The 12012-nt window shown below is 41.6% G+C and overlaps 1 protein-coding gene across 10 annotated transcripts in view; it reads left to right on the top strand.

Moving 5' to 3' along the window:
* The window catches only part of PSD3 (pleckstrin and Sec7 domain containing 3), a 568569-nt gene that overhangs the window by 133172 nt on the left and 423385 nt on the right, over positions 1 to 12012 (top strand). The window lies entirely within an intron of this gene.

A 12012-nucleotide genomic window follows, 5' to 3' on the forward strand; every position in this document is an offset into this window, starting at 1 on the left:
GGATTTAATTTTGTTTCAGAAGTTAGTAGAAAATTTGAAAAAACTGAAGTTACTTCCATATTTGTGAAGCTTAGATTTTGGTGACTAGGCTGATACTTAGTTTTCATTTATGTAATTTGTGGTATTTCTGCCAAAGTTTCAAGGCTTTTTTAGGTTGCTGAGTTTATAAGGACTCAGCAAAAATATTTATGAACACTCACTGTGAGCCTGTAGTCTGTGTCAGCTTTGCTACCACTTGTTCTGATTGTTCTCAGTACCTAGCCTTCCTCTGTTGTTTTTTGAGTACACAGAGGAACATTTGTGAATGTTGTTATTCAAAGTCTGGTTGATTTCCTCCCAGGGATCCTGGTTATGCTGGGCTGACTTTTAAAGTTCTCTGTGGCTTTCCATCATTCCCCCTTGTTACCCAACTTAAGTCCTGACTTGCTCTCAGCATGTGGAAGGCCCCAGCCTCCTGAGTGAGAGCTGTAGCAAGTAAGGACATGTGTTCTGAGGCTTACAGATGTGTGTTTTTCTTTTTAAAACCTGGACCTTTATATTGTCTGTTTCGTTTATTAGTGTTAAACATTATCAGAAGCACACAGATCCAGCGCCTGAGGAAGGCAAAAAGGTAGGTAGTAGTAGGCAGAGAAATGAGAAAGGCAGAAGGAAGACTTAGATCACTGGGTCTGCACACTTGCCATCAAGGGTCTCACCCTCTGTCATTATGGGTTATGAAATGGTGGGAAAGGCAGAGGATGTATTGTGAGTGCATAATATTTGATTGCTAGTTTTCTTTTAAATTCTTTCTTTGAAGCTCTCCAACACTTTAGTCACTTGGTGCCTTAGTGAAGGAGCCGTCAGGAAAACTTGATCCCTGTGTCTTACATTAGTTTTATGGGAGGCTTTGTTACAAATGAATGTTTATCATCCTAGTTTCTTAGCCCCTAACTTTCTACATCACACTCCAAAAAAAAAAAAAAAAAAAGGCACTATCACCATTTGTAATAAGCCATAATATATTGTGAATAAGCCAGGGAAGGCGCAGTCCCTAGAAGGGCATATAATCTTTCCATTTGGTCGGAAGACAACTATAAAATGGGTCCAAGATGCAGAGTATCAAAGAAAGAGCCTTTGCGTTGGCCGAAGGCTTGCTGTCATACCCCTCCCTCTGCCTTTACACGCATGTCAGTGGCAGGCGGGGTGGGGACTCTGTGTCTCTGCTCTGGAGCCTCCTGCACCCCCCTTCCCCTCCCCCCAGACTGGCTTCTGTGTCTGGAGGAGCAACAGAGCCCCCACTTGCCCTTCCCAGGGGAGTGTGCTTTCGGGAAATGGGCTGAGTAGATGGATGGCAGCTGGTGGGAAGATGAGAATGGACCTCCAGGGGCTTTTAAAAAGGCCGTGAATTCAGCCCTGTCTCTGCGCTCACACAGTTAAAGCAGACTGGCAGCAGGTCTGGCTAGTGATGAGGTGAGTCCTGCCTTTTCCCCCCCAGTCTTCTCCGTAGCCTGGTAGTCCATTCCTGCTTTGCCGTTTGCTTTGGATGCTGTTTCTAACCTTTAGAAGTCAGGGTTTGGATGCTCTGTTATCCCATTTGTCCCCTGGCTGTTTTTGGACTCTTTCTGCTCTTGAGAGGCTCTCAGTCCCAGTTTTACTTGGTTACTGTTACTGGCTTTTGGACAATCTATCCAATTAGCCTTTCAAGGGAGTAGGAGCTGGTTGTAGGGAATTGCAGATTACGTGGGCCATCCCCTTATTCTCAAACACTGGTGTTTTTTCCACTTGTTTATGTGCAAGCGTATGTCAAATATATTTTTAAAGGGAAAAATGCTGCACATGACAGGATTTGAATCTCTCTCTTTATAGCCAGGCAAGCTGAAGGAGTGGATGATTTTGCTTCTTTGTCTTTCAGCTATACAAATTTCTTAATTATAGTGGAAGAGCAAAGTATATTTGGATGAACTTCAATAACAGGGAACAATATAGGTGGAATAACAATTACTCATTAAGTCTTTGATTATTTCATTAATAACTCATTTGTACTTGAAAGCATTAGAGATATACTTACGGTAAACGTGTCAGTGTGAACTCACGGGTTTTTTTATTAGATAGATACAGAAATAAACATATAAAAGTATGTATTTGTATATACATATTTTCTGTGTGTCTGCATTAATTTCCTATGGCTGTTAAAGCAAAGTACCACTAACTTGGTGGTTTAAAACAACAGAAATTTATTCTCTCATAGTTCTGGAGGCCAGAAGCTTGAAATGAATTGTATGGGCTAAAATCAAGGTGTCAGGAGGGCAGTGGTTTTTCTGGAGACTGTAGGGAGAGTTCGTTTCCTGGCATTTACAGCCTGGAGTTCCATTCCTTGCATTCCTGGGCTCTTAGCTCCTTCCTCCATCCAATAGCATGGTGTCCTTTCTCTTACTCTGCTTTCCTCTGACTTTCTTCTCTCCTGCCACAAATCTTGGCCCACCTGGGTAATCCAGGTATGAAAGAACTTAATCACATTTTGAAAGTCTTTGCCATATGGTGCAGCACTCACAGGTTCTGAGGATTAGGATGTGGACATCTTGGGGGGCCCTTATTTAGCCCACTGCAGTGTGTGTATGCGTGCGCATGCATGTGTGGGGTCCTATTTAAAATTTATTAGGTCTGTCCCCTGAGCTGGTCGACAAGCAGGTACCCCCAGTAGCAGTGAGCACACCCAGCTGCTCAATGTCCATTTCTTATATATCATACTAAACAATATTCTTCATTGAAAGGGACCAGGTTTTTGGGTTGGTTTTTGTTCTTAGAGAAATGGCTGATTCCAGGGAGAGGCCTGGAATGTCCTGTTGTACCAGAAAGTGAAGAGGTGCTCAGAGAATACTGGGGATGTGTCAAGGAGAACAGAAGCCGGCTGGAAAGAGCTTCCACTGGCCAAAATCAGGCAGCTTGAACATTGAAATGAATAATGAAAGTAGTGGATCACAGCTCATTGGATAAAATAGTAAATTCAGTCCTTACTGATAAAAATAAATTTATAATTTGCAGGTTTGATGAGGAACAGAATATTTATAGTAAGTCCCCTACATGTGAACTTTCAGAGATGCGAACGTGCATTCCATCAACGGCAGGAGTAAGTGAAATTGCAGCTTGCCCTCTGTCTCCTATTGCTGACGATCCTTCAGCTCTACCATCTCCCATCTCCTCTCCCTCCTCCAGTCAGTAGCTCTTCTTGCCTGTTCACTTGATGCCAGCCCCTGTATGCCAGCTGTTGTACTGTACTACTGTACTTTTAAGGTACTGTACCATAAGATTAAAAATGTTTTCTTTACTTTTTGTTTTGTTTGTTCGTTTTTTATGTATTATTTGTGTGAAAAGTATTATAAACCTATTACAGTACAGTACTGTATAGCCGATTGTGTTAGTTGGGTACCTCCGCTAACTTTGTTGGACTTATGAACACATTGGACTTACAAATGTGCTCTCAGAATGGAACTCGTTCATATGTAGGGGACCTACTGTACATAGTTTCTAAGTCTTTCCACAGAATACTGATTAATTACAGAGAGAAAGTTCTCAGTTGACAGTAGAGAGGCCTGGCAGATCAAAGTGAATATGATCAGGAATGGGACAAATTGAAATCCTGTGCCTCTAAATAGGATGCAGAGTGGATAACATCACTTCTGTGACGTTCCTGTCAAAGATGCATAATCTGAATGTAATCATGAGGAAATGCACCAAAACACCTTAAAATTTGTATGGAAACACAAAAGACCTCAAATAGCCAAAGCAGTCTTGAGAAAGAAAAACAGCTGGAGGAATCAGGCTTCCTGACTTCAGACTATACTACAAAGCTACAGTAATCAAAACAGTATGGTACTGGCACAAAGACAGACTTATAGATCAATGGAACAGGATAGAAAGCCCAGAGATAAACCCATGCATCTGTGGTCAGTTAATCTACAACAAAGGAGGCAAGAATATACAGTGGAGAAAAGAGAGTCTCTTCAATAAGTGGTGCTGGGAAAAAATGTAAAAGAATGAAATTAGAACATTCTCTAACACCATACACAAAAGTAAACTCAAAATGGACTAAAGACCTAAATGTAAGGCTGGATACTATAAAACTCTTAGAAGAAAACATAGAACACTTTTTGATGTAAATTGCAGCAATATCTTTTTGGACCCACCTCCTAGAGTAAGGAAAATAAAAACAAAAATAAACACATGAGACCTGATTAAACTTAAAAGCTTTTGCACAGCAAAGGAAACCACAAACAAAATGAAAAGACAACCTACAAAATGGGAGAAAATATTTGCAAATGATGTGACCAATAAGGGGTTAATCTCCAAAATATACAAACAGCTCATGCAGCTCAATATCAAAAAAAACCAAACAAACAACCCAATCAAAAAATGGGCAGAATGGGCAGAAGACCTAAATAGACATTTCTTCAAAGAAGATATACAGATTGCCAGCAAACACATGAAAGGATGCTCAACAGCACTAATCATTAGAGAAATGCAAATCCAAACTACAGTGAGGTATCACCTCACACCGGGCAGAATGGCCATCATCAAAAAATCTACAAACAGTAAATGCTAGAGAGGGTGTGGAGAAAAGGGAACCCTCTTGCACTGTTGGTGGGAATGTAAATTGATACAGCCACTATGGAGGACAGTATGGAGGTTCCTTAAAAAACTAAAAATAGAACTACCATATGACCCAGCAATCCCACTACTGGGCATATACCCTGAGAAAACCATAATTCAAAAAGAGTCATGTACCACAATGTTCATTGCAGCACTATTTACAATAGCCAGGACATGGAAGCAACCTAAGTGTCCATCGACAGATGAATGGATAAAGAAGATGTGGCACATATATACAATGGAATATTCCTCAACCATGAAAAGAAATGAAATTGAGTTATTTGTAGTGAGGTGGATGGACCTAGAGTCTGTCATGCAGAGTGAAGTAAATCAGAAAGAGAAAAACAAATACCGTATGCTAACACATATATATGGGATCTAAAAAAAAAAAAAGGTCCTGAAGAGCCTAGGGGCAGGACAGGAATAAAGATGCAGATGTAGAGAATGGACTTGAGGATACGGGGAGGGGGAAGGGTAAGCTGAGACGAAGTGAGAGAGTGGCATTGACATATATACACTACCAAATGTAAAATAGATAGCTAGTGGGGAGCAGCCGCAAAGCACAGGTAGATCAGCTCGTACTTTGTGACCACCTAGAGGGGTGGGATAAGAAGGGTGGGAGGGAGATGCAAGAGGGAGGGGATATGGGGATGTATGTATGCGTAGAGCTGATTCACTTTGTTATACAGCAGAAACTAACACAACAATGTAAAGCAATTATACTCCAATAAGGATGTTAAAAAATAAATATTGACCTTTAGGTGGTTATATGCATATTAAAGTTTTTAGGAGGAAGTGTACTTGATGTCTACAAATATTTTTTGAAGTATACTGATATAAAAGGAAGGATTGAACTATACGTAGATGGAAGGATAAATAATGAAGTAAAGTAAAATATTTTTAAAAATTGGGCAGAAGATCTAAATAGACATTTATCCAAAGAAGACATACAGATGGCCAAAAAGCACATGAACAGATGCTCAGTATTGCAAAGTATTAGAGAAATGCAAATCAAAACTACAATGAGGTATCATCTCACACTGGTCAGAATGGCCATCATCAAAAAGTCTAGAAACAATAAATGCTGGAGAGGGTGTGGAGAAAAGGGAACCCTCTTGCACTGTTGGTGGGAATGTAAATTGATACAGCCACTGTGGAGAATGAACTTATGGTTACCAGGAGGGAAGGATGGGGGAAAGGGATAGTCAGGGAGTTTGGGATCGACATGTACACACTGCTGTATTTAAAATAGATAACCAACAAGGACCTACTGTATAGCACAGGGAACTCTGCTCAGTGTTATGTGGCAGCCTGGATGGGAGGGAAGTTTGGGGGAGAATGGATACATGTATATGTATGGCTGAGTTCCTTTGCTGTGCACCTGAAACTATCACAACACTGTTAATTGGCTATACTTCAATATAAAATAAAAAGTTAAAAAAAAAGTCTACAAACAGTAAATGCTGGAGAGGGTGTGGAGAAAAGGGAACGCTCCTACACTGTTGATAGGAATGTAAACTGATAACAGCCACTCTGAAGGACAGTATGGAGGTTCCTTAAAAACAGAACTACCATGTGATCCAGCAATCCCACGCCTGGGCATGTATCCAGAGAAAACCATACTTCGAAAAGATACATGCACCCCAGTGTTCACTGCAGCACTGTTTACAATAGCCAAGACATGGAAGCAACCTAAATGCTCATTGACAGATGAATGGATAAAGAAGATGTGGTACATATATACAATAGTGGGTCTAAATAGCCAATTGGAAGTTCTGAGCTTCACTGTGGGGAGGAGCTGGTTAGGCCATTCATCAGTGGACCCCTGACGTAACTATTTAGGTCTTTCTTCTTGAGGTGGTTGCTTTCTGCAGAGAAAGCTCTTCAGATCTCTTGCCTGCAGGGTAAAGTCCAGGGTGCAGCACTCCATAGGTTGGGTGAAATAAAAGAACTGGATGTTGAATGGCTGGGTGTGCTCATTGCTACTGTGGTTACCTGCTCCTAGACCAGCTCAGGGAACAGAGCTGGAGAAGAAGTCTAAGCATCTTAGCATCCAGCAAGCAAGTCCCCTTTCTACTCTGGTGTCCTCGTATCAGTTGTGCTTGGTGTCCCCCAGGCCAGAGATGTTCTGTGAAAAATCTCACCCATGAATAAAATTCCAGTCTTTTGCTTGAATGAAGTGGGGGGCGGCAAACTTTCCAGTGAAGCAGATCTGGGGATCTAACTGCTTGATAACCTTTCCTTTTCACCAGTCCTGCTTGTGTTAGCCCCTCCTCCTTCCACCTTCCGCCTGCCCCCTTTCCTTTGCCTTTGAGTATTCTTTGGTGTGGCTTGGTTGGTTCTGTTCCCTTTTAACAGACCTAAGTTACCTGTCATCTTAAACAACTTTCCATTTGCTCTTAACTCTTTCAGCCTTCCCTGATGATAGGCTGCTATAATAAGGTACCACAGACTGGGTAGCTTAGCCAGAGGGAAAATTATGCTCTCACAGGTCTGTAATCTAAGAAGTCCAGGCTCAAGGTGTCAGTAGGGTTGGTTTCTTCGGAGGCCTCTTTCCTTGGCCTGCAGATGGCTGGCTGCCTTCTCCCTGTGTCTTTGTATGGGCTTCCTTCTATGTGTGTCTGTGTCCTAATCTCTTCTTATAAGGGCACTGGTCGTACTGGATTAGGGCCCACCCTAATGACCTTATAGACCCTGTTTCCAAATGCAGTCACATGTAAGGTGCTGGAGCTAGGACTCAACATATGAATTTTGGGGGACACAGTTCTGCCCGTAACACCCAAGCATTGCCTTTGGCAGCATCGGCACTAAGGTTCTAGTGCTGCCTGCACTCGAGTTGCCGCACTCGGTGCCCTGCTTCCGTGGGCCTGACTTCTGGGTGATGGAATCAGATGGGATTGAGTGGGATCAGGCATGGAGTGTGAATGTTGGAATCGTATTAGTTTTGAGTGAGTTGTGAAACATTACTTTTATAGTCATTAGTTTAGCTTTTAATATTCTCTGGCCTAAAGCACTTTATAATATTCAGCCCTGACTGACTTTAGAGGTCTCATATCCTCTGAACATGATCCTGAAATTGAAATGATAAGGATGTGAAGGAGCACGCCACCCTCCTCAGACTACCCTCAAGCCCTGTCTCCACCTCTCCCACCCCAACCCCTTACTTCCCCTCCCAAATCAACTGAAAATTACTTCTAAAATTTGCTTGCAGCTTTCTGCTTTCTCCTCTTGATTTTTTATAGCTAGGCAATTAAAAGAATTATTTTATGTCAGTAGTGTTTCTCTTGTATCTGAAATTGGTAATTATAATCAGCAGCATCTTGAGACTTGGATGATATTCGGTGAAAATTCTTTGTAAATTTGAAAAGCCATGTAAAATGTAAGGTTGAGATTTTACTTGTCCTGTCCATTTAAAGATGGACTGCCGACTTACATATTATGGTGACCATGTCACTGTAACTTTATCACAAGGAAAAGACTTGTGTTATTCCTCCTTAATGAAATATCTGTGAAGGTGGCTCAGAAGTGTGAAGAATCTCTGTGCTTCAGAATTAGAAGGGACCTTAGAGATGAATTTGAATAACTCTTTTTGTCAATAAAAAGAAACTGAAGTCTAAGACTGAAGCTGAAGTCCAGGACTGAACGTTAGTGTGACTGAGTGGGAGTCTCACCTGGGATTCAAGTCTGGATCAGCCGACAGTCCATTTGCTAATGTTACTTCATATCCCATACTTTATCACAGTGGCTGTGATAAAAAAGAATATATATTTTTCAGTTAGTAATACAGAAGAAAAAGTAGTGCTGAGTATTTCAAGTAAAAATTTTTTGACCTGCAAAAATTGTTGTGGAGGTAGGTGGGTGAAGACTTGTAACCCTTGGCATGGGAAGGGCAGTGGGGCATCTAGCTTTAAGAATAACTAATTATTATAAGCGGAGTGAATTTTATTTCGCTGGGCAAGTCAGGGGAATGGTGGTGCTTTGACTGGGCCTGAATGTTGGGTTTTGGGGTTCCCCACAATTTTCAGAGTATGGAGTGTTTTATTAGAGTGGAGCCCTGTAGTATCTTTTACTCTTGGTTAGAGCATCCTTTTAACAGGTGTTTCTCTTCTGTGAGAGTCTGAGTGTGCTTTGAACACCGCTTCACTTCCAAACCTTAGCACAAGTGTGCTCTGTGGACCAGCATCAGCATCCTCTGGGAACTTCTTAGGAATGCAGAGTCTCAAGCCCTACCCCAGGCCTGCTTGATCTGTGTTTTAACAAGACTCCCAGGCAGTTCATAAATACAGTAAAGCATGGGAAACGCTGGTCTAGAGCAGTGGTTCACAAAATGTGGTCCCTGGACCAGCAGCATCAACATCGTTGGCAAAGGTGCTAGAAGACGCACATTCTCAGGCCCCAAATCCCAGACCCCCTGAACCAGAAACTCTGGGTGAAACCCCAATATGTGCTTTAACAAGCCCTGTAGGTAATGCTAATTCATGCTTAAGTTTGAGAACCGCTCTGGAGCACTGTGTTGCCACAGTTTTGATCTGGACTCACGGTGAAAAATATATTTTACGTCATGACCCCAAACACACACACACACACTCGTAGAAGTTTCATAAAACAATGGTTATCTTACCAAGTGCTATATCTACTTTGATATTTTCCGTTTTATTCTGTTAAATATATATGTGTGTGTATAAACTTATTTATAAAGAAAATCTGGCCATGACCCACACAGCTGATTACAAAGCCACTAATAGACCATGCACTGCAGTTTAAGGATGGATGCTCTTGAACAGGGTCTCTTAACCTTCATCTGTGCTGTGGCCCCTTTTGGCAGTCTGGTAAAGCTCTTGATCTCTTGTCAGAATAATGCTTTTAAGTGTATACAGTAATATACATGGAGCTGCGAAAGAAACCAATTATATAGGGTACCAAAATATTAAACAAATGTGTGATATGGTGATATATTGTATTTTCTTATTCATAGTAAGATTTAGTGGTGGGTCTTGTAACTACTATCATTTCAAAGTAGGGATGGGTATAAATGATAGTTCAAGGTATTTGCAGTAATTGTTACATGAAGTGAAAATGGCTGTGATTTCAACTGGTGACAAAGTTACGGTTACTGATAATAATACTGTGGTTTGTTGAGTACATGCATATTTGAAAAAAAAAGCTACATTTCAGTTTAAGGTAAGTGAAAATAAAGATGTAATTTTTTTCCCTGTCTAACTTCAGACTTCCAAAATTCTGAGGTTAAGCACTCTTGCTCAAGAGGAACCTTTCTTTGGAGAATAGTTCCCAGGCTTTAAGACTGTGTGTCAAAAATTACCTTCCTGGAATTTCTTAAAACTGCTGCTTCATCGATGCTGCCCTCAGTAGTGAGAGCGCAGAGTCCTAACGACCACTGGGGAATTCCCCATATATCCAGTCTTTTTCAGATTCTTTTCCCAAGTAATGGAGTTTTCCTTTAAAATCTTCTTCTCTATTGTTTTCCTGAGGTCACCTCAGGCCCAAATGCAATCTAATGACAGTGTTTCTTCTCTAGTCTCCCCCATCTCAACATACCACCCAGCTGCTCAAACCAGATTCCTGGGATCATTCTCTGGGCCATGGGTTCTGGATTCAGGATCTGAATCTGGGGTCCACGGTTTACTAGCTGTGTCACCTTGGACAAGTGACAAGCCTCCCTTTCTCTGCCTGTGAGACTGGGATGGCAGCAGTGCCCACCTCACAGGACTGTTCTGAGTATTACATGAGACATCCCAGGTATTGCACTGGAACAGCCTGGCCTGGAGTTAAGTGGTTAGTAAATGTTATCCATTACAGTTATGCTTGATTTCTTCCTTTCCCTTATTCCTTAAACCCAGTTTGTCAGAAAATTTATGTAGAGTCTCCCTACAGGTATATTTCACATTTATCTACTTCTGTCTGTTTCCATTGCCATCATCCTACTTGAAACTTTCATGCATTCTCATTGGCACTTCTGACTGGTGTCTCTCCTTCCTCTTGACTTACTCCAATCAGTTTCCCCTATAAGAACCGTATGATTTTTTTAAAGTGTCAGTGAATGATCTTCTAAAAATGTTAGTGACCACCGTACGTTTAGAACCGTCTGGTGGCTTCCCGTCAAGCCTTTCCCTGACCTGCAGCCTGTGTTTTTGGCCCCTGCCTCCTTTCCAGTGTTTGTGCTGTGCTGTTTCTCTGGTCCGCCTCTAAACTTGCCCGTGTACCCACTATTCTGTGGCCACATTGGCTTTCCCTCAGTTATTTGGGTAGCCTGGTCCTTTCATACTTTGAGGCCATTGTGTGTGACCCTCTGCTCAGCTGCATGTTTCTGCCCTTCCTCAGCTCCCGTCCTTCTCATCTCTTCAGGTATTGGTTCCTTAGAGAGCCTTTCCTAACCACCCCCTACCTAAATTAGGGCACCAGGTTCCTCCTTTATCAGCCTGAGGCTCCCTAAACACATCAACAAGTGAATATTGCCTCTCCATCAGGGAAAAGGATAATTAACAGCCTGTGATTATGAAGCATGCAACTCCAAGAGGAGTGTGCACCTTTTCCAGAAAGAATAATTTTACACATTGTGAACATTAAGTGATTGTAGAGCTATTTTAAGAAATTGCTATCTTGAAATTGTTCAAGAAGGTCTTTGATATTGTTATTCAAGAACAAAGAGAGGCCTGCCCACTGAACCTGTCTGCAGAGGGTGATGGAGGTACTCATAACCCAGCCATGGGCCTCCTCACTGCTGTCAATCATTTCTGCTCCAAAGGGTAAAGCAGACGTCATAAAATTTCCCTCCTTGAAGTAGCTGCCTGGTTGCTGATAGAACCCTTCATGCTCCTCTCTCCTAAAGTGAATGGTCAGTTGCTGCTCAGACGTGAGAAAGATGTCTCATGATTAGATGGTAGAAACCAGTGTGGTAATATCTGGATCCTGGTTTTAATTTTTGAGTTCGAAGTGAAGAGGCAGAATAATGACTCCCTGATTGGACTCGGTCAAATTTCTTTGTGTTTTGAAATTTCTGCCTTGTTACTTATTTTTAATTAATCCTAGGCCAGAGAAAGGAGGCACTCCTGATTTTTGGCAGTTGCCTAAAGCAGCCAGGAAAAGGGTGATAGGAATTGAGAATCATGTTGTGAACCACTTCAGTGACCTTTGTAGTTTTTCTTTCAAATAAGGGACATTTAGGAATTCCAAAGGACACTGGGACAGATGCTTGAATTTAGGATAATAAGTATAAATGCCTGGTACTCCTGTTTGGCTAAATGGTGTTCCTGATTAAATAAAAATGTGGTCTCTTTTGGGGAAAGACTACTTTTTGTTGACATACTTTAGCAGAACCCATGCACAGAAATATTCCTGCTATGGGCTGTGGGTAATGATAATCATTTG

This window comes from Balaenoptera borealis (genome assembly GCF_965194805.1).
Source record: "Balaenoptera borealis genome assembly, chromosome: 21".
Taxonomy (NCBI): Eukaryota; Metazoa; Chordata; class Mammalia; order Artiodactyla; family Balaenopteridae; genus Balaenoptera; species Balaenoptera borealis.